Source organism: Halichoerus grypus, chromosome 1 (assembly GCF_964656455.1).
Source record: "Halichoerus grypus chromosome 1, mHalGry1.hap1.1, whole genome shotgun sequence".
In the NCBI taxonomy this organism is placed as follows: Eukaryota; Metazoa; Chordata; class Mammalia; order Carnivora; family Phocidae; genus Halichoerus; species Halichoerus grypus.
The window spans coordinates 28,463,962-28,491,574 of NC_135712.1; the positions used below are offsets into that span (position 1 = coordinate 28,463,962).

General features: G+C 35.1%; 1 protein-coding gene and 1 non-coding gene across 5 annotated transcripts in view; both read left to right on the plus strand.

Annotated features, from left to right (window-relative positions):
- The window catches only part of NRIP1 (nuclear receptor interacting protein 1), a 97,505-nt gene that overhangs the window by 5,693 nt on the left and 64,199 nt on the right, over window positions 1–27,613 (plus strand). For all 4 annotated transcript variants that reach the window (XM_078057755.1, XM_036092663.2, XM_078057798.1 and 1 more), the window contains exon 2: window positions 13,500–13,581. The gene's annotated coding sequence lies outside the window, so the exon portion shown is untranslated. The remainder of the gene's footprint in view (window positions 1–13,499; window positions 13,582–27,613) is intronic.
- On the plus strand, window positions 19,180–19,332 carry LOC118535998 (small nucleolar RNA SNORA62/SNORA6 family). The gene has a single exon (XR_004917456.1). It is a non-coding gene; the product is annotated as a small nucleolar RNA SNORA62/SNORA6 family (small nucleolar RNA).

Here is a 27,613-nt window from a genome sequence, read left to right on the forward strand (position 1 = left end):
AACTAGAGACCTCTTTTATAGGATTGCTGATAAAGATAACTTGATGTAAATAATTACAGGAAGAATGTTTCCTTTAAGTACATTATCAAGGGCAGGGGAAAATTGCAAATAAGAGACATCTGAAGTCTTATCAGGGTTTCTTCACAAACTATGGTATAAATGCCCATCTGTTTTTTTGTTCCTTGAAATTTAATGTTCAATTTGATGGATATTGAATAGTTAGGATTCTGAAAATTAGAGGTCATTTAGAACAGACCTTTCCTTTCACTTTACTACAGTTATGAAGGGCAGTTTTAATTTTTCATAATAAATACAGCTATTGAGATAATGTTATACTAACTGTTGTCATTGTAATAGTACATACTCTGCATTATGAACCTTGAAATTCAAATGGATTCCTGCACTATCTTGCAAATATTACAAATAAAGCATTACAAACCTTGTGATATTTTAGGGTATCAATACACCTGAAACAAGGTAATTTATTTTTAAGTTCATAGAACATTGAGAAGAACAAGAAAGAGTGAAACATGATACATTTTACCACTGTATTAGCATTTTGTTAAAATTAATACCTTAAACCATGCTAGGGATAACATTTGGCCTAGAACTCTAGGAGCAATATAATGAGAAGTAGAATTAAAGAATTTATTAGGAGACTGGCAACTCAAAAATGCAGTTATGAAAAAAAGGACTACTACACTGTATTTACTAAGTAGTAGTAAGATCTTTTTCTTAATGTCTTTAGCAGATTTTAAGATAGATTGTTCTTGAAGATAATGTTATGGATAATTACCTGATTTGAATAATTCATCTGGTTTGTTTTTTGGTTGAAATAAATTCAAGGATAACTCCAGGATATGTTGAAACTTTGGCTAGGAGGATGCTTGTGACATCCATGCATCCATGCATCCATCCATCCTTCCTCCCTCCCTCCCTTCCATCCTTCCTCCCTCCCTCCCTCCCTCCCTCCTTCCCTCCCTCCCTTCCTCTCTCCCTCTCTCCTCCCCTCCCCACCTTTCTTTCTCTCCCTTCCTTCCATCTTTCCTTCCTCTTTTAATAAAGAGGATGGGGGGGCATTTTGTTAAGAAATTTGGAAATAGAATTGCTTCTCTGACAGGGTTAACAGTTGTGTTTGAAATTCAAAGCTAGCATGCTTCACTCTTCCCAGGAAATTTTTTGACTTGGTATACCTCAGGGAATAAAAATTCTAAATTAAAACCCATCTTGCCTCTTTAACTTTGTGTCATTTAGCAAAAATGTCTTTAAGGATGAAAGGAAGAGACCCTTGTTTGCCTTAAATTCCAGGTCACTCTGTGACTAAGCCTAGTGTTTCAAGAAATATTAAACTAGAAGTCTGCTGGGAACTTGAGTCATCAGCTTAAGATACCACTAGGACCAGGACAACTCTTACTGACCTGATGTTGGTGTTGCTTCAGAGCTTCAGTGGAATGGAGTCTCTTGCCCTTGGACTTCTAATTAAGAGAGTCTTTTTTCAGTCACCTGTTAAATGACAGTCAGGGCTACTTATTTTCAAATCTGTAATTTGCTAATGAATTGAGGACAAATCAGGAACTAAGGAGTTAGGAGCTTTTGTTGTTATTGGGGTGCTTTATTTTATCTGTACCAGCTATGTGAGGATACTAGGTGAAAAGTCAGGTGATTAGCTTTAGATAGATAAGAGGAAAGCTGAAATCACATAGTGGCTACACTAGCTTCTCTTTGTAGTTGTGTGCTTTTAATTGTTGAATTTGCCCATACTGTATATATAACATGTGAACATCTTAAATATGTTACTGCATTTTTAAAAGTCAGATGATAATTTAGCATTGCAGTAGTTAGGAAATTATGTTTATATGCAGTCTTAAAATGAGAATACTCTTATAATTGTGTTGATTTAATGACATAATGTAGATAAGAGAGCTGACATGTGACAGAACATAATCAAAATTTGAGAATTAGAAGTTCAAGATAAAAAAGGGTTTTCTCTCTTCAGGGATCTCTCCAGAATTTGAGAGATAGGAAATCTTTAAGGGATGGTAACTGGTTTTTGAAAAGCATACTTTCTTAGATACTTTTTTTTGATTCTTGAATTTATGAATTTATAGTAATCTACAACAGAGTGGTGGATGTATACACTAGAAAAGAAACAAATTAAGGGAAGGAGGGAGGATAGAAGAAGGGGAAGAACACCAAGAAAAAGTACTAGAAAACATATGAAACCCTCCCAAATAGGATATAGTAAGAAACATCCTCAAAATGAATTAATCACAGTTTCAGTTTTTTCCTGTAAAAGGAGTATTTGCACAATGGGTCATATAGGCTCAAGTTTGATTTTTGAAAAACAAATTTTTAAGTATTTGTTTTGTTATCCCTCATATACTTTTTCTAGCTTAGGATCTGCTACTGAAACAATGTATGGGCACCTGGGTGGCTCAGTTGGTTAAGCGGCTGCCTTCAGCTCAGGTCATGATCCTCGAATCCCAGGATGGAGTCCCACATCGGGCTCCCTGCTCAGCGGGGAGTCTGCTTCTCCCTCTGATCCTAACCCCTCTCATACTCTTTCTCTCTCTCTCTCATTCTCTCTCAAATAAATAAATAAAAATCTTTTAAAAAGTACAAAATAAAACAATGTATGCTGCAGATAATGGGAAAGTCCTTTTATCTCTCTGGGTAACATCAATAGACTGTAGAACAAGGGGGTTCGTTTGATTTCTGAGTTCTGGAATTCTGATTCTATATATCGATGTATGCTGTTGTCCATAAATAGTAAAGATTTCAAACCTATGGTTTTAAAAGGAGTAGACATGATAGGGCAAAAACTTGAAATATAAAAAAAGCTGCCTTTTTTTTTTGCGTTTTCCTTTTTTATTAGGAGAAAGATCAGGAAAAGGAAGAGGATTTGGGGGCACCTGCTTTGTGCCAGGCATTGAGCTGGCTGCTTTACGGTTTTCATGTGGCATAAAGCTATCGTTTTCTCTACTTTTCTAGTCTGAAAAATTCTTGAGGTCACGCAGCTAATTTCATTGATAATAATTTGCTTTTTCATGAGAATATGCCATCTTTCTAAGAGAAAACCAGTCCCTATTTGATTTTTAGAGCATCATTAAAAATCCTGCTCCCAAACTTGGTAGCCACAGAACTCAAGCAGCACATCCAGTCCACCCAGCCTGGATTCTCCAAGACCAGTCTTAAGAGGAGGGCACTCTGTTTCCAGTTGATAATTCTGCAGGAGTTGATGTTAATTCTCAAGAGAACTGATGCCCCATTCCCTGTGCTTGCCCGAAAAATGTAGACACCAGCGGCAACTATGCAAGCTCCTTTCCATCCTCAAATGCTAAGCCTTGTGAAGTATACCACAGAATTACCGTAGTGTTCTTTGAGGCAGAGAAAGCAACTATGTTTCTTGATATAATTCATTAAAATACCTTGTCATGGTCTTAATCCAGGTATTCCCAAGGCTAGTGATGTTTGTCTACCTCAAGGAGCAGTTGCCGCAAATTCAGACCCATAGCTCTTCCTAGTTGAAAAGTTAAAATTCTTGACTGTAATGGTTCTTGACATGAATTTTGTTTTATTGCCCTATCTTCACCCACAATAATTTTATTTTAAAGACTACATTATGCTAATAAACTAGGCTCTTTGATACGAAGAGGAAATTAATAATATGTGAATGTATCAGAAGGAAGCAGAAATAGAAAGATGAGTATTTGGCTTCATTTTGGGAGTAGACTATGGTCAGAGAAGAGATTTTTGATTTAGGGAGGTTTGTGGCATGTAGTATATTTTTAAGTATACATCAGACATACTCTTTTCTTGTTGAGGTCATGAGAAATGTAGTTATAAACCTCTACCTCTTTTTACTTACCCCATTTAAACTTTATGGAATTTTGAACCCAAAAGAATCACGCCCACTGGTTCCCTCTACATTAAAAGGTACAGTCAAACTAAAACTACATTTGAGACACAAGGATGAGTAATAAGGCTCATATACATAATATTTTCTAGTGTGCTTTGGATTTTGAATTGCCAAGTAAATGTTGGATAAACAAAAGGGTTTCTATAAAAGCTGCAAAGGAATGTTTTACTATGATGTTTTATTAAGAGAATATATTGTATATGGCCAAGTAAGAAAGAAACTGTATAAGTGAACTTTCTAGAGTTCAGGTATGTGTTTATATTATTTCCCTAACCCATCCATGCCTTTTTAAAAAATTTAATTGAAATAGACTGAATCTCCATGAGGCCAGGGATTGAAGATAGAAATTTTGTATTCACCATCTGGTTCTTTCCCAATATCCAGATGTTGGGTGTTGTTGAGGCAAAACTCAAAGCAATGCATTGTTTACTTTGTTAGTAAAACATTGCTCTTACCTATCCTAGTAATCCTTGACTCACCTAAATCAACGTCATATTTTCCTTTTCCTTTTTTTTTTTTTTTTTTGCTTTTTTTGCTTCAGCTTTCACAAATTGAAGTAATTTCATAGAATCCTTAGATTTTCAGATTGGAAGGGAATTTGATAAAAGCTAAGGATGCTCCAGGTTTAAGTATATTTGTCCTAGAGGTATCTTGTCTTCCCCATTTTCAAACAGGTTGGTTTATAGAGGCATCTTCCTTAATGGAAGAGCACATAAGATAGGTAGTTGGTATGAACTATAAATCAAATAGTAATAAATGCTACTGTTTATCACTTATACACCTTTTTCTTTTGATCCTTTCTCTTTTTTGTTTCCTCTTTTTCCTGTTTTCCCAATTTCTCACTTGTCCTTTTATTTTCCCCCCTTTATTGCCAGGGTATACCTGGTGATGCAACGGGGTAAAACTACTTGCTTATCTTCCAACATTATTGTCATTGTTGTTAATGCTGTGATGAGCACTGGGTGTTGTATAGAAGTGTGGAATCGCTGTGTTGTACACCTGAAACTAATATTACACTGTATGTTGACTAACTGGAATTTAAATAAAAACTTGAAAAAAATAAAATAAAATTTCCAAAACATTTGTTTGCATTTTACAGAGGAGGAAATTGAACCCCTGAGAATTTCAGTAAATTTTAAAACTCATACAGCTAGCAGTTGGGTAAACCCAGGATAAGAAATCAAGTCTTAATTTATTTCACACTTTGTTTTATTAAGGCAGTCTCAGCAAGAGGGCTATGTACCAGGTGTTAAGAAATAGTTATTAACCTTTGGTGATGGATCCAGCAGTAAAGTCCAAGCTGACCTTATGATAACCAGAAAGACAGGCATGAGAAGTGGAGTGAGACAGGGCCAATTACATCCCCCTTGTTTTTGTAGCCTATTTTCTTCTCCTGGGACTGCAATATGGTCTTCAGAACAGTCTTATGATTCATGTATTCTAGTATTTGGAATGTACTTTCTAGGCTGAGAATTTAAAAACAAGTTTTACAGTAGAGGTGCACATCTATTCATGTAGCAGCTTTTTTCCTACATGTTATATACATTTTGAGTTCTACTTAAAAATCAGTAGGGAAACTTCTCTTTGTAGATTAACAGAGCCAGGTACCTTGAGTTGACTAGTGGGATCAAAATACTCACAGGTCAGCTCTAGTTGTTACTGAAGAGTAATGTTCTAAAATCATTAGTGCAGGTAGTTGGGTCTGTCAGGTAAGGTTATGGCCCCCATTTCAGTGTTCTCCTGTGAAAAAGTAACAAGATGAGAGGCACTGTGTGGACTAGTGGTGATAATGCTCAGAACCAAGTGCATCTAGATTCACCCCTCTAGAATGAGAGCAAGAGAAGAAACCTAATGGTAGCACAGACTGACCACATTTTAACCTTGGTGAAGGAAATTGGGAAGGAATATTCTCACTCCTGGGACAGTGGGCAAGAGGGTGTACATGCTCACTACAGTCCCCAAGCCTCCCAACAAGATCAGATTTGTCTCTCACAGTCCTCGGTACTCCTGATTGCAGTATCACACTTGGTTAATGTTTGTGTTTCTCAGTAGACCGTAAGCTCCATGAATAGGAGCTTATTCATCAGTGTACTGTTGGTAGTGTAGTGCCTGGCACATAGAGGGCTCTTATAAACATTTGTTGAAATGAACCGTACCAATCCCAATTATTGGTAAAATCTGGCTTTTTGAGGCCAGAAATGGAGTCTTTATGTATTTATATATAACAGCTGCTAACTATTATCTGTAGCTAATTCATAGTAGCTACTGTTCTACAGTTTTTTTCTTTAGACTATTTAAATTAGGACTTCTAAAAGGGATACTATTTCTTCCTTAAAATTTGTCATCATCTTTCTAGGTATATTAATTATGAAGGAAAAAGTGAAACTGTTGGTGACATTATAATTACTTGGCACTTAAAATTGTTTTGTAATGCTCGGTTTCTTCAAAAATACACAAGCTACAATATATTAGAAAACACATTTAGCAAAACCTTGGGGGCAACATTTAATTATTTTTTAAGGAAACAAAATTTTTATAGAGCCTTATACTCTCTTTAGCTTCAGAAATGAAGCTAAGTATTATAGTAGTGGTAAAAAAACACCAGTTTGACACATTTAATCACATTGGGTTTGACTGGTTGGGAAGATGGAGGCATTTTGAAATCTCATGTCTAGAGTTAATTTTAGTGTTCAGTAATCTAAAAGTTAGAGACCATCAAGAATGACTTGATGATTCAAACCCTACTAAGTTATAGGACTTAAGTAGTATATGAAGTCCCTTTGTTATTATTTTTTTTAACTAGTAATTGCTCTTCTCTGGAGGTGAATTTTCTGTTAGAACACTATTATGTTCAACTAGATTAATAATGCTAAGGTAGAAAAAAATTTATTTTAAAATGGAGCTCAGAAATTTCTTAACTAGCAGTTTTCAAATGCTAAAGGAAATGTATAGATTATCTGGGATATATATTTACAACACTGAGATTTCACAAATGCTCTTAAAATAACTTTAACCCAGTTTCTTGCTTTGTGAAGACGAAGTGTTATACTAAACTTCAGGCATGCTTGGAAATGGATATCTTTTGTAGAAGAAAGAACATCTCCTCTCATGGCTCGTATATTTATTTTTATGTCACATGCTTATAAATCATAGCAAAAAAGGTATGCAGGCCAATGGACTATGGTCCAAAAAAGAAGGGTAGAAAAATTAGCACATTTACTAATTATGTGATATATTCTACTTTGTGCTTTCATCATTGTTTATCCTGATTAACTGAATTGTCTTTGCCTTTCATTGTTCCTTAATGTCAGTCAATATGTTAGAGAATGCATGAATTCTATACATTAGTATAAATTTTCCAAAGTAGGATTCCTCAACAGAGACCCAAACTTAATTTCTATATTCATGAACTGACTCTTGTAACTAAGACATGATGTCTCGTTTAAATTAGCAGCATTTTACTTTGCGGTAAAAAAGGTGAATAAGATTCTGAATCATTATTTTGCTGGTAATTGTCCCTACTACAAGTGTTTATTTTAGTTCTGACTACTCATCCATCCACGTATTTTACATTTTATACATTCTCGTATACATTCCTTCTGATAATGCCAAGTGACACTTTCCTTTGAGGTGTCATTCTAATAGCATGAACACATTTACTTTGAGTTTAAAACTCTGATGCCATGTTTTCTTACCCCTTAAAACATAATAAATTCCGTCATTGGATTTATTCATCATGTTAGTACAACTCTGAATGATCTTTCTTTTAAAAATTATTGTACATTCCAATTGATGACATATTACCTTCACCTGTAAGGTTCCAGTAAAATGACAGCATTGATTAATCCTTAAAAGAGGTAAAGTGGGCTTTGGGCAGTCAACAATAAGGATAAAATTAAAATCTGACTTTTAATCTTTTGAAAATCTAAAATTAATATGCATTTTCTCACAAGAATCCCAGATGGAAATCCAAAATTTGTTATATGTTCTTGATCTTTAAATTGTTTTCATGTGCTACAGTGAGAGTAGTAAAAAAATTTTCTAGGAGTATGAAGAAAATGAAAGAGGAGTAATAACACTCATTGCTATCTGTTACAACTAAAATACCCCGGTGATGACAGCATGTTAGTTTGGACTACATCTGATTTTATTTTACAGTGAATTTCCAAGTTTTTTGTTTTTATATTTTGAAATTCTGGTAGATGTGAACAGCAATCCATATGCATATAGGTTTAAAAAAAGAGGTATTTTTAAAGATAGCCAGTGTGAATTTGTCCACTGGGGAGTTGTGAGTTGTAATTGCTTTCTGTAGCTTAAGTCATTTTCTCTGTTGAATACTTAAATGAAGCATCAGGAAAGAAAAAAAATTGTATTCATACATATTGCCTTATATTTGAGTGTTGCAGAAGCTAGCTGTTCTTGATGACCATTGTTACTTTTAAAAAGTAAAAAAGAAATAGCAAGGGGATAGAAAGTTTTGTGTGCACGCGGAAATTACTTCTGAGGTCTATTCACATGCCCATTTATTTTGCTTTAGGCCAATTTGTGTAGTGCATTCTAGAGGTGGTGAAAGATACAAATTTGTGGTGAAAACATTAGTATCCTTAACACACTGTTGGTTGGTTTAACTATTAATCAGAGATATCGTGGAGAATAAAGGATTAGAGCTAGAGATGAGATAGGTTTCAATGTGGCTCAGCTGAAGCTATAAAATGGGCGAGTCATTTAATGTTCTTCTGGCCTCAGTTGGTAAAATAAGGGGTTGGGCTAGAATCATATTTGGTTCTTCTCACCTCTGTAAGAATCAGTATCACTTCAAAAATGAGGTTTTACTGTTGCATGTATGGAGTAACAGGGTGCATAGAACTAAGGGCTGGGAGGATGTCCCTTATGATTTTTTGAGCTTGGCATTTAATATTTTACAGCAAAGTTTTTAGTTTAACATAATTGAACTTGTACTAGATAGGGTTAATAGGCTAGAACAAAAGGTCAAAGCATAAGGCATTAGGCTTAATTAAGGGAGAGCAGGAGTGGCAGGAGTGTGTGACAGTTAAATGGGTTTCCCACAGACTAATGTCGGTTACAGTGCAACCATGCCTCAACTTAAGTGGGTTATTTTGTGCAAAGGGCAGCAGTGATTAGCAGTTTGACATGCCAGACACTTCTGGCCAATCCCATCTGTTTTAGAGGTTAAAAAAGCACACCTTTATGAGCTGATGGATTGATTTGTGTGCCCGTCTGGTAAAGATTAGAAGTCCAAGGCCAATGCAGTAAATGTCAGTTATGGAATATTGTACTTTCTCCGTTGGCTCATTGTTTTAACCGTCAACTGTTTTATAATGGTGGATTACTGCTGTTTATGGAGTTGGATGCAAGATGGGTGGGGGAACAGGTGAGAGGGGAAGAAAAATATTTCCTAGACAGAATCGTGAATTCAGGTATTCTTAGCAGGTGTTTCAAATGGAGATACGGCGTATTCTAGATAGACTTGATTTCATGGAGTGTTTTTGGCCTGTTCCTTACAGTTTGAATCATGTTGTGCTTTTCTGAGTGTTATCTGAACAACCCTGTCAGTCCAGGATTTAATTTTGCATACAGAATTGTTAAGTTTCTTTATTTAGGTAACTCTTTTTCTACCAGATGGATAGTTTATCTCCATATCATTATATATATTTAAAAAGTGTAATATTTTGTTCATTAACTTCCTGGGGAAGAGGAAAGGGAAAAGAAAAGAGAAAATGGAAAGAGGCATACATACACGTGCACATGCATGCACACTTGCTTTGTGAGTAGAATTTACTAGGCTCACCTGAGATTGATGCATGCTGTTAAAATGAAGTGTATCTGAACCTAGACTCGGACTTCTTTCTTTCTTTGAGAGCTGGAGGAGTGATGCCATTAATATAGTTCATTTTCAGTTCAAGGTTGTAGCCCATTTAAAGTTACACAAAGGCTAGATTGTGGCTATAAAAATTGGTTTTAACATGTTCTGATATCCAAGGAAAGGAAAATCCTAAATTTATGTGGATGAAATAGAACTTTAGATATTGTGATTGTAATCAATGAGCTGTAGGAACAAAAGGCATTTAGTCATTTGGGTGGACCGAGGGAAGTGTTTTAGAAATAACAAAAAGTTATCATCTTTATCAGGCAATAATTGTCAACCTGAGATTTAAGTAACAATGTGACCAAGAACACTGGAAACAGTATTGGAAGAGTCTGACTGGCCCCCATGCTTTTATCCTTGTCAAAGGCTATGAACCATGAATTGCCTGTTACATAGTTATACAAATTATGTTTATCATGTTAGACCCTCAGTTGCTTCTTATGGAAAGAAAATTTATTTAAAGAAGACATGGTCACTGAAAGTTATATATGGATCATAATAGTAACTAGTATTTTTAAAAATATATGTATGCATTTATTTTATTAGTAAGCTATTCCAAAGTGAATTGGCTTAACTTAGAGAGAAAAAAGGAGATATTTTATTTCTCATTTAAAAAGGACAAAGTGACATTATGGTATTGGAGTTTATTTAGGAATGTAGTACTTAAATATGTATTCATCCTTGTGTTCTTTGTGGAGTAGCATCAGTTGAAACAATTTGGATCTAACACAGATTTACAGGAAAAAAGTCTTGCCCTTCTGTAAAGATAGAGAAGGTGAAGAGACATACATTTTATAATAAGGTTGTTTCTCTTTCACTAACTCATTTTTAAGTTACAAAAGTTTGGCTTGAGGAGTATAAAAGTACTTGGTTAGTAAATTAACTGTGGGAGATTTATCTAATTTAATGGACAGAAACTTTTTTTTTTTTTTTTTTTTGAGAGAGAGAGAGAGGAGGTGGGGAGGGACAGAGGGAGAGAGAGAATCCCAAGCAGGCTCCTAGCCCAGTGTGGAGTCCGACGTGGGGCTCCACCTTACAACCCCGAGATCATAACCTGAGCCAAAACCAAGAGTTGAACACTTAACTGGCTGAGCCACCCAGGCACCCCTGGATAGAAGTTTAAATGAATATTCTGGTGATGTTATGTTAAACATAAAACAAATATTTGTTGCTCTACATTTGTACTAATAATATAAACATTTTTAAAGTACCCCCTACGTCCTATTTTAGTTTCCTTCCTTTTTCTCCAGTAAATTCAAGCGCCATTATTATCTAGTTTGTGTTAGAATTTTACAAAACTAAAGGGAGATATTTTGTTGGGTTAACTTGTTTTTGTGTGGTTTGATATATTCTGAAGTTTTCAAAGAATATGCATTGTCTCTTATAGTCTGTGGTAGTCAATTTCTGTCTGTTGTATTTCCTTTCTTTTACTAATATTGTATTACTGACTTTGAGACATGTAAAATTTTTGCATGAGACATGCAGAATAGTTGGACATATGCTTGTTTAGGTTATAAAAGGAGAAAGCAGAAACTTTTAGTATGCTTAAGATCCTGTGTTTGCAGTTCTTGTCCTAAAAATTGTTATAGCTTTGTAACCTGAATTTTAGTTGTTAGAAATTTCATGAGATAATGGAAAAAATAATAGCTCTGTTTCATCTTTTGATTTTAAACACTAGTGAGTTGTCCTTTACCTCTATTCAGGCAGATTGATTTTAAGAAGCAAGCCATAATATATGATGAACTTATTCTAATGTATATTCTTAGTATATCTATGTATTTATAGTTATAAAGCCAGTGTGCATATGTGTGATATGTTTCAAAAAGAGAACTCTGCACCTGTTGATTGCATTAAGCATTTGGTATCTTTTAATGAGGTGGGAGAAGGTGCTATCACCGTAAGTGGATCATTCCTCCTCAGTAAATTGTGTACATTTTACATTTCATATTCTGTGACCTTGCAGTCAGTGACTTCAGCCCAGAATAGTTCCAAAGTCATGTAAATGAATGCAATTAAGGTATTGCTTATCATCTTACATAGTTCAGATGGAACCTTATTGGATAGAGAGATTTGTTTGCTTTATGAGGAAGGTCAAAATAAGGTTAAATTTTATTACATAAAATGATTTGGTAATGTTTTTATTTAGCTGCTGAAAAAGTAATGTCCTAATAGGAAATGATAATGCTTTTTTTTTTTTTTTCCTTTAAACCACTGGGAGCTCTTTTCAGCGTTTTTGTTTGTTTGTTTGTTATTTCTCTCTAATAGTTATAATTCTATTTTAAGATGATACCTTCTGTCTACTTCTAAAATTTTGGGAACATTCAGCCCTTAGTTATGATTCTGGGTATCTTTGACTCATGCATGTAGGTGACATTTCCTGCTGCTGTTGGAGGGTTGCTTAGGAGCAGCTGATGTATGTGCTTAGAGAATTTGTGTTTATGTCCAATTATCATGCCAGTTGGTGCAGGACCTCGGACAGCAGGATTAGAGTCCTGGTTCAGAAAGGAGACCTGCTACCCTACCAGGCTGATTGTCTGTAAGGGTTGGGAGAGCATTGACATAGATACTAGAAGAGTTTTGTTGATGAAGAAATTGTGTGTGTGTGTGTGTGTGTATGTGTGTGTGAGTGAGAGAGAGAGAGAGAGAGAAGTAATTAAAAGAAAGGCAAGTATTCTTCATTGTCGTTGGCCCATATAATTCCCCTCTTTCCTTTCATGGTATTATTTTTACTTCAGCATGGTATATTAATTGAAGAAGTCTCTAAGATCCACTGATTAGTTGAGCAGATACTTACTGCACATCAGCTCTGGGCCTTGCACCATGTTAGGTATTGGAGGATTCAAAGATGAATGAAGGGTTCACAGTCACAGTGAGAATAATAATTAGCATGATGCAGAGAAAGGGATCTGGAAGCATAATGGTCAAAGAGCCTGCTTTGGTAGAGTGTTGAGAAAGCATTACTCAAAGAAATTTGGTACCTCTCTATGGTTTTAGGGAAACTGACAGGCACTGGTAAAATGAAGTAATGATGAAAAGTAGCTACTTTATTTTAGGAAGTTGAAGTTGCTATAGTGGAATCAGGGTGTCTGCATCACTCCTTCCTTATCACCAACTAGCTGCCTGTCCATTAGCCTATTGATCCATATAAAGTCCCCTCAGCCACCACAGTATTAAAGTATACACTGTGTCTCTTGCTGGTCAAAAACTTTTCACCCACTCTTTTATTCCTGAAGGTATAAACTTTCCCACATGTTGATGTCATTCTGTATCAGAAGGCTTCTTATTCTCAGTTCAACATTTTTTGTTCCTAGTGGTCGAGAGAGAGAGAGAGAGAGAGAGAGAAAAGAGGTGTTTCAAACTCTGTATTGACTACCAAATCATCCTAATACCTTTTCTCAGAATTCTTCTTCATCCCCATTAACTTCTCACCTTGAGAATAGGTAATAGTGTTTGTGTAGTATAAAGACAGTGTATTTTGGTAAATAATTTTATAATGCAGATTGTTCATCAGATATGGTCAACAGCTATGCCCAAGGAAAGCATGTATAATGAAGAATATTTTTTATCTTACATCTTTTTTTTTTTGAGATAATTTATTTTAGTCAGTAGTTAAGATTCCATTGTAAAACATGCCATTGAAATTCTTTGAGATAAGATGCAATTGAAGTAATATTTATTTTTCTTAATTTTCAGGGAGCTTTTGGACTGTGAGCTATTTCAGAACTCTGTTCTCAGGACCTGTTATTTTAACAGTCAGGAGAAACACATCCAGAAGGTATTGTATTTTGTCTATTGCTCCATTCTTTTAAAATGTAGTTAAGCCTTTCCAATTATAGAAAGAATATTATGTTGCATTTTGTTATTTATTTTTCTTTAAGTTTCAGATATTGATTAACTAGTTGTTTGATGTTTATAACAGAGGAAAGGGATACATTTCAGTGTTGGTAATTATGAATTTTGGGTAAGTCAGTGAAAGCTGCTTTAGGGGGGTGTCTGGGTAGCTCAGTTGGTTAAGCGTCCGACTCTTGATTTCCACTCAGGTCATGATCTCAGGGTCATGAGATCAAGCCCCGAATGGGGCTCCTCACTCAGCAGGGAGTCTGCCTGAGATTCTCTCTCTCCCTCTACCCTCCCCCACTCTCTCTTTTTTTCTCTCATAAATAAATCTTGTTTAAAAATCTGGTTTAGATAAAAACAGTTTTGCCCATTTTAAGCATCTGAAGTATTTACATTTTACCTTTTCAGTATAGAACTATTTTAAAGAATGTTTTGAATTGAAAATGAGATATTTGAGGCACTTATTTATCTAAGACAGTATGGAATATACATTAGATAATCAGGCAGGCTTAAAGTCCTTCCTGCCTTTGACAACTCTACCTTCTAGTATAGAGATCAGCTGCCATCTACATTTCTGCCAATCTTTCATCAGGATCCATGGACACCTGACTCAGCCTCTGTCCATCGACTAAGATCCCTATCTGCATTATCACCTGTGGTTAGATGGGTGTAGCATAACAATTCCTCTGCTTGCAGAGCCTGGGTCTCAGGACATGTGATGTATTACTAGGAAGAAAGGAAGAAACTTACATGTTTTGTGTTTTTGTCTTTTGCAACCCCAAGACCCCATGTGGATGTACCAAATGATTTGACTAAAGTCAGTGGTGAACACAGTCCCCTTTAGCCTTATCCAAAGTTTCCTTCTTAATATCTACCTTTAAACCTCCCCTAAGTTTTGTGTTTTCCTTAGAAAACTTGCCTGCTGTCTTGCTTGGAATAGAAATATTTAATAAAATAATGTATTTGTTGAAGTTGTAGTGAATAAGCCAACTTCTTTAAATACATATTTTCTTATTAACTGGATATTTATTATTTATATTCGCATGAGATAACACAGAAATCAGTATTATGGATTTTTTTAATCACTTGTCAAGCCATGTGAATTTCTAGTATTTATAAATTTACAATTTGTAAATTTATAAATTTACAGTCTTTTATGTTTCCGTAGCACAGTATATTGAACTTTTAATGTAGTAACTTTCTGTGTTTAAAATTCTTCACCATTGACAAAGTAGCATTTTCTCCTTTCTCTTGTCAGTTATGAGAGGGAGAGTGAAAGTGAATAAGAAATTTAAATAAGCACATTAGGACTATAAAAGAAATTGTAAATGAAATCCAAATATCAACTTTAATCTTGACTATGCATACTTTATCAGTGAAGGAAATGATATGGTCAGAAACTGTGGATTTTGTGAAATTCAAAGTTATCTTTTTATTTTGGGAGGGGTTTACTGGTATTTTATTTATTATTTTTAAATTTAATTTAATTTTATTATAATTCCAGTATAATGAACATACGGTGTTATATTAGTTTCAGGTACACAATGTAGTGATTTAGCAATTCCATACATCACCCCATTCTCATCACGAGTGCCCTCCTTAATCCCCATCACCTATTTCACCCATCCCCCATCCACCTCTCCCCTGGTAACCATCAGTTTGTTCTCTATAGTTAAGAGTTTGTTTCTTGGCTTGTCCCTCTCTCTCTCTTTTTTTTTTTTCTTGCCCGTTTGTTTTGTTTCTTAAATTCCACATATGAGAGAAATCATGTGGTATTTGTCTTTCTCTGACTTATTTCACTTAACATTATACTCTTTAGCTCATCCATGTCATTGCAAATGGCAAGATTTCATTCTTTTTATGTGGAATATATAATATTCCACTATATATATGTGTATATATATTCTATATATGTATGTATATATATTCTATGTATATATATTCTGATTCTCTGATTCTCTCTATTCTTTTTTTTTTTTTAAAACCATGAAGTAACTTTTTTTTTTTTTTAAAGATTTTATTTATTTATTTGACAGAGAGAGACAACACAAGCAAGGGGAGTGGGAGAGGGAGAAGCAGGCTCCCTGCAGAGCAGGGAGCCCGATGCGGGACTCGATCCCAGGACCCTGGGATCATGACCTGAGCCGAAGGCAGTCGCTTAACCGACTGAGCCACCCAGGCACCCTGATTCTCTCTATTCTGATATCTATCTATCTATGTATCTCACATCCTCTTTATCCGTTCACCAGTCGATGGGCACTTAGGCTGCTTCCATAATGTGGCTATTGTAAATAAGGCTGCTATAAACATAGGGGTGCATGTATCTCTTTGAATTAGTGTTTTTGTATTTTGGGGGTAAATACCCAGTAGTGCGATTGCTGGATCATAGGGTAGCTCTATTTTTAAGTTTTTGAGGAACCTCCACGCTGTTTTCCACAGTGGCTGCACCATTTGCATTCCCACCAACAGTGCAAGAGGGTTCCTTTTTCTCCACATCCTCCCCAACACTTGTGGTTTCTTGTGTTGTTGATTTTAGCCATTCTGACAGGTGTGAGGTGATATCTCATTGCAGTTTTGATTTGCATTTCCCTGATGATGAGTGATGTTGAGCACTTTTTCATGTATGTGTTGGCTATCAGGATGTCTTCTTTAGGGAGATGTTTGTTCATTTCATCTGCCCATTTTTAATTGGATTATTTGGTTTTTGAGTGTTGAGTTGTATAGTTCTTTATATGTTTTGGATACTAACCCTTTATTGGATACGTCATTTGCAAATATCTTCTCCCATTCACTAGGTTCCTTTTAGTTTTGTTGATTGTTTCCTTCACTATGCAGAAGCTTTTTATTTTGATGTCCCAATAGTTTATTTTTGCTTTTATTTCTCTTGCCTCAAGAGACACATCTAGAAAAATATTGCTGTGGCCTGTGTCAGAGACCTTACTGCCTATGCTCTTCTCTAGGATTTTTGTGGTTTCAGGTCTCACGTTTAGGTCTTTAATCCATTTTTAGTGTATTTTTGTATGTGGTGTAAGAAAGTAGTCCAGTTTCATTCTTTTGCCTGTTGCTGTCCAGTTTTCCCAACAGCATTTGTTGAAGAGATTTTTTCCCATTGCATATTCTTGCCTCCTTTGTCAAGTAATAATTGACCATATAATTGTGGGTTTATTTCTGGGCTCTCTATTCTGTTCCATTGATCTCTGTGTCTGTTTTTCTTTTAATACCATACTATTTTGATTACTACAGCTTTGTGATGTAACTTGAAGTGTGGAATTGTAATACCTCCAAGCTGTATTTTTCTTTTACAAAATTGCTCTGGCTATTCGGGGTCTTTTGTATAAATTTTAGGATTTTTTAGGCTCCTGGGTGGCTCAGTCAGTTAAGCCTCTGCCTTCAGCTCAGGTCATGATCTCAGGGTCCTGGGATTGAGCCCCTAAGTCAGGCTGTCTGCTCAGCAGGAAGCCTGCTTTTCCCACTGCCCCTCCTCCCCCAGCTCCTGCTCTATCTCCCTCTCTCAAATAAATAAATAAAATCTTTAAAAAAATTTTTTTTAGGATTTTTTGTTGTTGTTGTTCTAGTTCTATGAAAAATGTCATTGGTATTTTGATAGGGATTGCATTAAATTTATAGATTGCCTCCGGGTAATTTAGACATTTTAAGAATACTTGTTCTTCTAATCCATGAGCATGAAAAGTAATCTTTTTAAATTGAAGATAGGAATTAAGTATTATAATTAAATATTTGAAGTACAAACAAGGATTGTTACACTTTTAAAGTCATTATGAATTATTCATTTATGAAAATTTATCATGTCACCTCAAAATTAAGAGTATGTTTGAATAAAGTTGAACTGGTTGCTGTTTTTTAAAAAACAGCAAATAGGGGTGCCTGGGTGGCTCAGTCATTAAGCGTCTGCCTTCGGCTCAGGTCATGATCTTCGGGTCCTGGGATCAAGCCCCGCATTGGGCTCCCTGCTCAGCGGGAAGCCTGCTTCTCCCTCTCCCACTCCCCCTGCTTGTGTTCCCTCTCTTGCTGTGTCTCTGTCAAATAAATAAATAAAATCTTGAAAAAAAAAAAAAACTGCAAATAAGTTTAGTTGTAGGATTAAGTAAATTCAAAATAGGAATGTAAATTTAAAATAGGAATTGGTTTTAAGTAGTTCTTTTGAAACTAACTCATGATACTTAAGGCCCTTTAAAATAAAAAACAAAAAACCTTTTACCAAATTATAACTTCATGTAGTCAAACAGACACTCTTACTTGCTAGTTCAGTGATTTTTTTTTTCTTTTTACATAAGCATACCCCACGTAACTAACACCCTACCTCAGAAGGCTGTCTTTCCTAGTCAGTACTACCTCTATTTAACAGAAACCAATCTGTGGCATTTTTTACTGTGTGTTAGTTTTGCCTGTTTTTGAACTGCATATGGTTGGAGTCATGTAATATGAACTCTTGTGTCGGAGTTTTTTGATCAACATTATGTATCTGAGAGTCATCCATGTGTGTATTATTTGTCCCCCCCCAATTGTCTATATTCCATTGTGTGATTATACCACCATTTATTCATTCTACTGTAAATGGATATTGAATATCTTTCCAATTTGGGGCTACAAGTAAGGCTGCTATGAATTTTTTTATATCTTTTGGTAGAACTGAGCATTCCTCTCTGATGAGCATATGCACAGGAGCAGAACTGCTGAACCGTGGAGTATGTGTATGTCTAACTTTAGTATAATACATACTTGGAGTGCTTTTAAGGATATTTGGGAAATGTCATTCGGTGTATCTTTTCATGATGATAGATCATACTGTGATACAGATTTATTTTTCTCCAACTTCATGTAAACTCTAAAGTTGTTTTTTTAGGAGGAATGAAATTTTCCCTCTCTTAAAAATAAGTTGCCTGTTTTCTGATGCCATCATGGTATGTATGTGATCTATGAAACTTAGATCTATCCTAACCCTCTGAAGGAAAATAGGACATAAAACCCTCCTATATATACTTAGTACTGTGGAAATACTGAAAATTAATTTTAAATTAAATCAGACATTTTATACATGAGGTTTTTATCTTATTCTTTGATTTTGGGATACCTCTTGAATATCTAAAATAATACACTCTTGAGTTACAAAAAACTTACCTTAGCCTTTCTGATAAATATCTTTCTACCTTTATCTGTGTTGTATTAATCTTTTTGATGATCTAAAGTGAAATTATTCGTTCTAGAACATAAGTACTTGAGAAATTTTTTTGTCAGGTCTTTTTCTCAGTCTTTACTGTGGAGCAGTGCTGTCCATTCAGTAGTAGTGTAGTGTAAGCTGCACGTGTAATTTTAAATTGTCCAGTAGGCACATTAAAAAAGGAAAAAGAAACTGATCAATTAATAAAATATTTAACCCAGTGTCAGCAAAATATTATTCATCGCATAATTAATATAAAATTATGAGATATCTTACCTTTATTTTCTTATGGTAGGTTTTTGAAATTCAATGTCTATTTTTACTTATAGCACATCTCAATTCAAACTAATCAGCTTTCCTGTACATTGTTGGAGCTTGGAGTTGAGGCCACTGCCTGGCCGGTGAACTCACAAGTGTAGGTCATGCTGCATGACGAGGAGCAAGTCTTTGCTAACGCCACAAGGGGCTCTGGCCCGATCAGTGACTGTGATAGTAATTCTTGCTACAAGAGTGTGTGTGTGTGTGTGTGTGTGTGTGTAAATACATATAAAAATAAAATTAAAAATTAAAAAAATAAAATAGAAATATTTTTAAAAGGCAGACTAGTCCCTTTCCAAGTGCTCCCTAGCCCACATGTGTCTAGTGGTTACCATATTGGACAGCTCAGCTATAGAGTTACATCTTGGGTTTTTAAAAGACAAGGCTTTAGTCAAGTTTATATCTAGTTAAAATTATCCTTTAGGGGCCCCTGGGTGGCACAGTCGACTCAGCGGCTGACTCTAGGTTTGGGCACAGGTCGTGATTTCAGGCTTCTGAGATTGAGCCTCCTGTCGGGCTCCACATTCATCGCGCAGTCTGCTTCAGATTCTCTCTCCCTCTGCCCTTCCTGCTTGTGCTCTCTCTCTCAAATAAATAAATAAATCTTTAAAAAAAAATTATCCTTTAAAATCCAATAGAAAGATGCCATGTCGGACGCTAATCTACCATCTTTGAGTGGGTCTCAAACTGCCTGTTTTTCCTTCATTTGTTGGAATAAATAACATTTTCTTTGGTTGAACATCAGATAAAGCAATTAGCCAATGTTTAGGGGATGTTTTGTATGAAAAATACGTATCTTTAATCTGTAAAATCAAAACCTGTAACAGCAGATGAGTAACATCTTCCATCTTACTCTAGGTTATATGCTGGATAGAATTTTAATCTTACTGTATGTTTCTTTTTTCCTTTCTTTTTAAAGCATGGCTGGTTTAATTTGAATGTGATAACCTGAACGATGTAACTCCACCATCTCCTGCATAAAATAGGGCAGTTAAAAAAAGGTTATATGTATACATATAGATGTACCTATGACTTTTCATTAATTAGGATATTTAAAGGTTACCTACATTTTGAGGGTTAATTAATGTTTTTTCATGTATATTATTTGCCAAGTAGGATAAATCAAGAACCATATGCTACCTAATATGAACTTAGGTCAGATTTTACTACCAAAATGGCTTGCTTTAAGCTTTTTTAGTGTTTGGAATATGGATAAGGTACCATTGACCTTTGAATGTGGTCACACATGGAGTTGTTGTGAGGGATAGGGCTCCTTGAGCAACACCTGCTGTAATTGTATATGTTAGCTGTTATTTTGGTTTCTAGATCTGAGGTAGCTGTTTTACAGTCCTACTCACTAACTTTTTTTTTTTTTTAAAGTACTTACCTCTTCCTTTTTAAAAGAAATCAACTTTACTTCCTTGACATCCAATGCTAACAGTACATGTTATTGGCTACTTTTTAAAGACGAAAATCCTCCCTCTGCTGAAAAGCCCTCATCTTGGTTGTAGTAAAATTTAAAGTTCCTGTCTTTGCTGACCAGGCCATCGCATCTTCTTAATGAGGCCTTGCCTGGCAACCATTCCACTCTGCGTGGAGGCTTCCCCTCTTTCCTGTCTCCTCTTTTCTTTTTCCACAGCACTTATCACCTTTAAAACTACCATGACATTAATTTTTTAAAATTATTGTTTATTGATTATTTTCCTCTTCTAAAGTGAAAGCTGTCTGAGGGCAGGAATCTTTTTATGTTGTGTTCATCACTAATACATCTGAAAGAACCAAGAGTAATGCTGCGTTTCAGTTAGTACAGCTCCTATAGAACACAGTGTGGAGGTTCCTCAAAAAATTAAGAACTACCATCTGATCCAGTAATCCGACTTCTGGGTATATATATCTAAGGAAATTGGAATCAGGATCTTGAAGAGCTATCTGCACTCCTATATTTTTCTCAGAAGTATTCACAGTAGCCAAGACATGAAAGCAACCCACATGTCCATCGACATGTGAATGCATCAGGAAAATGCAGTATTTCCATACCTTAAAAAAGAAGGAAGTCCCATCATTTGTGACAACATAGATGAACCTAAAGGACATTATCCTAAGTAAAATAAGCTAGCCAGAAGCACAAATACTATGTGATCTCGCTTCTGTGAGGAATCCAAAAAGTCAAACTCCTAGAAGCAGTGAATAGAATGGTGGTTACCAGGAATTGGGAGGAAGAGGAAGCTGAGGTTTTGGTCAAAAGGTATAAACTTAAATTATGCAAGAGGAATAAATCCTAGGGATCTACTGTACAGCACAGTACCTATAGTTAGCAATGCTGTATTTTATACTTAAAAATTTGATAAGAGGTAGGTCTTACGTTCAGTGTTCTAATCACACAAAAAATAAAGAGGGCAGGAAGAAACTTCTGAAGGTGTTGGATGTATTTATGGCATTGACTATGGCAGTGGTTTCACGAGTGTGTACTTACTTCCAAACTCATCAAGTTATACAGCATTTTGTATATCAATTATTCCTTTAAAAATTGTTGTTGTTGTTTGATGATAGGCATTTAGAAGGAGCTCATAAATATTTATTGACTAAATATTTCTTGAATGCATGGAGCAACTACACTTTTTCCCCACTCCTGGAAATTTGCCTTTAGGAATTTTCTGGGGGCAGGGAATATTTAAAGCAAGAGAAAACAAAGATCTTCAGTTGTATATATAATAATACATTTTGATAATTTGAATTAGTTGAAAATAGTTTATTCATCAAACTGATATGTATATACCTATATGAAAGGTAACATGTAAATATGAGGTTTCCAAAATATAGAGTTTATTATTATGGTCAAGTAATTTATCTTTTGGGTATTTATATGTTTATTTTTCCATTTGGGTCATAAAAATAATGTTGGTAATCAGTTAGAGAAATGTATTTATAAGATACTTCTTTCATTTTTGTGAAATATAGAGATACACATTGTATTTTGGTATCATAAAATTAGTATGAATCAAACAGACCTTGATAGTTTTTAAGAAATAATTTATATGTAGCAAAGTATAGATTGCCTTTCAATTTAGTAGACATTTTCTAGTTGTAGTTTTTAAAGTTTTATTTTTAAGACATTTACAATAAATGTCTTTAAAATAGTACAAAAATGTAATCAAAGACATATTAAGAAATGGTGTATGCTGCCTTAGAATACATTAAAAGGAGTTGTTATAAGTGGTTTTCCCAAAACGGTGAATGGTATGGTATGTGATTATATCTCAATAAAGCTGTAAAAAATGTAAAAAATAATTTTTTTTTAATTAAAAAAAATAAATGGTTTTTCCAAAGTAAAATAGGTAACTTTATGCGATAATTTAAGCAAAGTTTTTCTTGGAAGTCTGTTTACAAGTGTTTGGTTTTATTTTATGCCTTTATATATCAACACATGACATATATGACTATTTCAGTAATCATTTTCATGAGAACAGGAAGAACTATAAGTTTTGGTTTATTTCTTTCTCTTTCCACTGCCGTTTTCCAAATTCAAGTGTTCGTACTTCATGCTTGTTAGACAGTTACTGCAGTCACTTTCTAACTGGTCTTTTTGCCTTTTCATTTTTATTATTCAACCCATTCTACACACCATAGGACAATAAACCTTTCTGAAGGAAGTGTTAAAATTCTGAACAAAGGCCTTCACCTAACAAGATAAAGGCCAAGTCCTATTTTTATCTGGCTCCTACTTATCCCAGCATCATATTCCATTTGCTTCGCCCTCAAAGACGTTAACCGCACATTTCATATGCTGCCTCACGGGTTGTACCATCTTGATCACAGGTGTCTTGTGATCCCTGCTCATTTTCTTTTACTAAAACGCTACCTGTTCTGTGATTTGAATAATCACCCTGAAGTGCCCTCTTCTATTCTCCCTTAGTAGTTGATGAGTACCGTTCACACTGCATTTATTTTATTCATCTCTTCTGCAAGATTGTAAACTTCCAAAGGGAAGGGATCATATCTTTTATAACTCTGTGATTTGTAAAGCACCCAGCTTCAAGCCTTACATGTATAGGGTGATAAATCAAAATGTTGATGAGTCAGCAACTCCAGGGTATATCCTGGAGCTTTAGAAGCAATTAAGAAAAGTATACAAATTCATCCTGTACCGTGTTGCACAAGTTACTTAAGCTTAGGGTGCAACAATTTTTACATGTGGTTTGTGTGAAGATTTTACATGTGGTTAGAAATTTGTAGGTTCCTAAGTGTGATCAAAGCATTGGTGATAGTTCTCAAACTGTGTTTTGTGGACTATATAAGTTTCTTTGTCTTCATGTAAAATATATAGAATGTTGTTTTAATGTTCCTTACCTGACTAATGACACGATTGATTTAATATGTTAGCTGAATGTTTACTGTAATAAGTCTCTTTACAATTCATCTGAAACAAGAAAGAAAATAGAGATGCCTTTGGTGAAAGTAATAAATTACCTGTGTAGAATGCAACAATTTGAGAGATGAGCGAATTTGAAAGTTTTGTTAACAACTTTCCAAAATTGATCCTTAATTCATCATATTGAATTACATGGAGTAAAATACATTTTTTGAAGGTCATCATCTCACAGATTTCCATAAATTTCTCAAAGGTGACCCCATCCCTGTCAATTCTATTTCCTAGGAGTATTTAAAATTAAATAGCTTACCAGGCTAGTGGACGTTCTAAACGGGACTGAAATCAGGATAATGAATTTTTTTTTTTTTTTTAATTGGGGTATAGTTCTGGTGCTAAGAACAGCATCTAGGAATGGAATAAGTTTCTGATTTTCAGAGATTTTTTTTTTTTCTCTCAAAAACAAAATCTGGATATCATGTATATCTGGGTTATAGCTGTGGAATTAGTTCAAAGAAAGAAAGAGGTTGAGGTTCAGGGAGGAAACAGTTTTATAGAACCAGCATCTTGAACCATGAATACAGTCATCATCTGTAGACCCTGAAAATGTGGGCCCATATTGTCTTGTGTGTTTAAGTGCTCAGATGTTGGTGACACAAATTGGTAACAGAGACTGAATTTGTAAGGAGGAGGCAATGGTTATGTTTCTAAGGCTTCCTTACTCATGACAAAATGTGATGTGCAATTTGGATACTATTCTTTTGGCAACTAAATAGGTTTGAGAAGTTAACCTTAAAGGCCATCCAGATATATTTTAGGTGGTTAGTATACAGAGCCCTTATTTATTACCTAGGTCATAATAGAAAATATTTAGCCTTTTTTTTAATGGTGGCTAAAAATTTGACCCTTCGGTTTTATTTTATATTACAGACAAAAATTCTGAAAGAAAGTCTAAGTGTTTTTCCTAATAGAAATGGATATAACCTGAACCTGACAGTGAATGTTATTAATGTTACTTTGACAAGTATATTAAAAATTTGTGCACGGAGTTTGTATTAATACTGAGTTCATGCTAATTTGCTATTTTCACAGTAATTTCAGGAAATAAGAAATGGATAAATAACACTTTCATTTTATTTAAGTACTTCCATGGGTTTCTGTTAAGGGTGAATAGTATTTGTTGGAAAGTCACATACAATTTAAACCTAGTCTGGTGACCACATAATTATATATATATATATATAAAACCAAAGGATATACAGTTGACCTTTGAACAACACGGAGGTTAAGGGTACCAATCCCTGGCAAAATCAAAAATCTGTGTGCAATTTTGACTCCCCCAAAACTTAACTAATAATAGCCTACTGTTTACTGGAAGCCTTCCTGATAACATGAACAGCTATATGTATTATATACTGTAGTCTTATAATAATACTTTTTTCTTAATTTATTTTGTATTTCTAGGCTACATGGTTCATCTGTGTTTTCAAATTGTTGCAAATTTCCAAAAAATTTTCCAATATATTTATTGAAAGATAGTGGACCTACACAGTTCAAACTCATGTTGTTCAAGGGTCAGTTGCATTTCTTTTACCCCTTATGTAGATGCCAAGAGTAGTTCTGTAATGGCCACAGTTTAATACAGTGACATGAAAAATGTGGTTAGAGTCATAAGATTGATGTTTGAACTAGCTCACCAAACAGACTGTTTAACCTGAGCCTCAGTTTCCTAATCTGTAAAATGGGGACATAACCTACATCAAAGGAATATTATGCAAAGTAAATGAGGAAATAGTTTGTTGTCACCAGTGTAATGTTCTAGAAAGATAATGTTTTATTGACAATATTTTAATTCTATATATTCCAAATGAATTAAAATAGGTTTTTGGATGACTACTGTTTTACTCAGTAGCACACCCTTCTAAATCAGGACCTCTCTTCCACACATTATGCATTTTTCTTTTTTTTTTTTTTTTTGCTTCTGTTTCACTTGAAGAGTTTTCACAAACCCTGCTCCACGCTTTTGAACTCCTTTCAAGTTTGAACCAGTTACCATCTGCCACCTACTGACCCAGTTCTCTCTACTTCCTTCAGCTGTGCTCTCCCCATACACACTTGCTTATTTTTGTTGGGTGATTAAATTGGCCTCCATTTGATTTTTCCAAAGATCTAGATTAATACAGGGTTACAAACAGCAGCTTCCAAATGTGTTTGAACTATAAAGTGCAAGGTACAGAGGATCCAGTAAGTAATAAAACTCTTTTTTTTTCCCCCTAAGGAAGACAGTTGTCAGAGAAAACAACTGGTAAACCCCGAATGGACTTGCTTTTTCTTTCATTGTATAGTATTAGAGGTTTTTAAAGTGATTTCTGCCTACATATCCAGGTTAAAAAAGTTTTCAGTATAAAGTAGGAGTTTGTGAAGTGACTCACCACATATGCAAGTACTTCAAAATGCATGCCCTTAACTACTATTTGAATTTTTATAGGTTTGTAGTTTTGCTGACTGCAAGAAAATAAAAGGCCTAGTGCCAGTTTTTACTGGGTCAAGATTTATTTTAACGAATCAACATTTCCTGAGCGTTTTGATGCTTACAAAAGTCCTAGAGATTTTCCTGCAAAAAGACTTGACAGGCTTTATTCCAGTAAGGAAAATTCAGGGTGCTTATGCCATGGTAGTAACAAAAGCAATGTATTTGGTGAATTTGTTTATAGAAATTGCCAGAAGCCAGACTATCCTAGAGATGTATTTTTGTTTAAAGAGGAAAGGACAAGTATTTATATTTGTACAGCTCCAGGTATAGAAAATTTGACCTGTAATTTAAAAACAGACTGTTAGTCTTTCATGAAATGATCAGCAGATGGGTTGACCAAGGCAATTGTTCTCACACTGTGGAGGCTTCATTCAGTAGTGGTTTGTGCAATGCATTATAGGAGCACACTGACCTGGATTTGAATCCCAGGTCTATCCTTTACCTGTTGTACGACTTTGGGCAAGTCACTCCACTGCTCTGAGCCTTAGTTTCTTCATCTGTAAAGTTGAGTAGTATCTATTTTATAGATAATGATTAAGTGAGATAATATATGACTTAGTACGATTGTAAAAAAACTGGCATTTACTTGCCATCTAGTTAATAAAAGTTAATTATAATGGCTGGGAATTAACCCTCCAAATAGTAGTTTTAAAAACTTGCGTTTCTAAAGAGTACACTTTTAAGGCGCCTGAGTGCCTCAGTCAGTTAAGTGTCTGACTCTGCATTTCGGCTCAGGTCATGATCTCAGAGTCATGAGATTGAGCCCCTCATGGGGCTCCGGCTTACTGTGGAGTCTCTGCTTGAGATTTTCTGCCTCTCCCTTTGCCCTCCTCCCCCTGCCCCCCGGCTCTCTCTCCCTCTGTCTCAAATAAATAAATAAATAAAATCTTCTTTTAAAAAAGGAGCACAGGGGCGCCTGGGTGGCTCAGTCGGTTAGGCGGCTGCCTTCGGCTCAGGTCATGATCCCAGGCTCCTGGGATCGAGCCCCGCATCGGGCTCCCTGCTCAGCAGAGAGCCTGCTTCTCCCTTTCCCTCTGCCTGCCACTCTGCCTACTTGTGCTATCTCTCTGTCAAATAAATAAATTTTAAAAAAATAAAAAATAAAAAAGGAGCACACTTACCACGATGAGCACTGAGTAATGTATAGAATTGTTGAATCACTATGTTGTACACCTGAAACTAATATAACACTATGTTAACTATACTGGAATTAAAAAATTTAGTTAAAAAAGCTTGCATTCCATGTTGAGAGTCATTAAAGTATAGAAATATATTTGAGATTTCTTTAAAATCTTTAGGAAACCACGTTAGAATCAAAGCAGTGTTTATAACTAATAGATTGAATTTGACAAGGATTGAGACACTGGTGTGGTGTTTTGAACAAGTGTGAATCCTGACTCTGCCACCTACTTTGTTGACTTTGGACTAATCTCACCTCCTAAGGCTCAGTTTTCTCATCTGTAAAATGGGGATAACTTAATAGGGTTGGTTTTGAGAATTGAAAGAATGAAACCATAGAAAGCACTTAACGTAGTTCTTGGCACAGTAAGTTTTGGTTATTCTTGTTAGTCCAT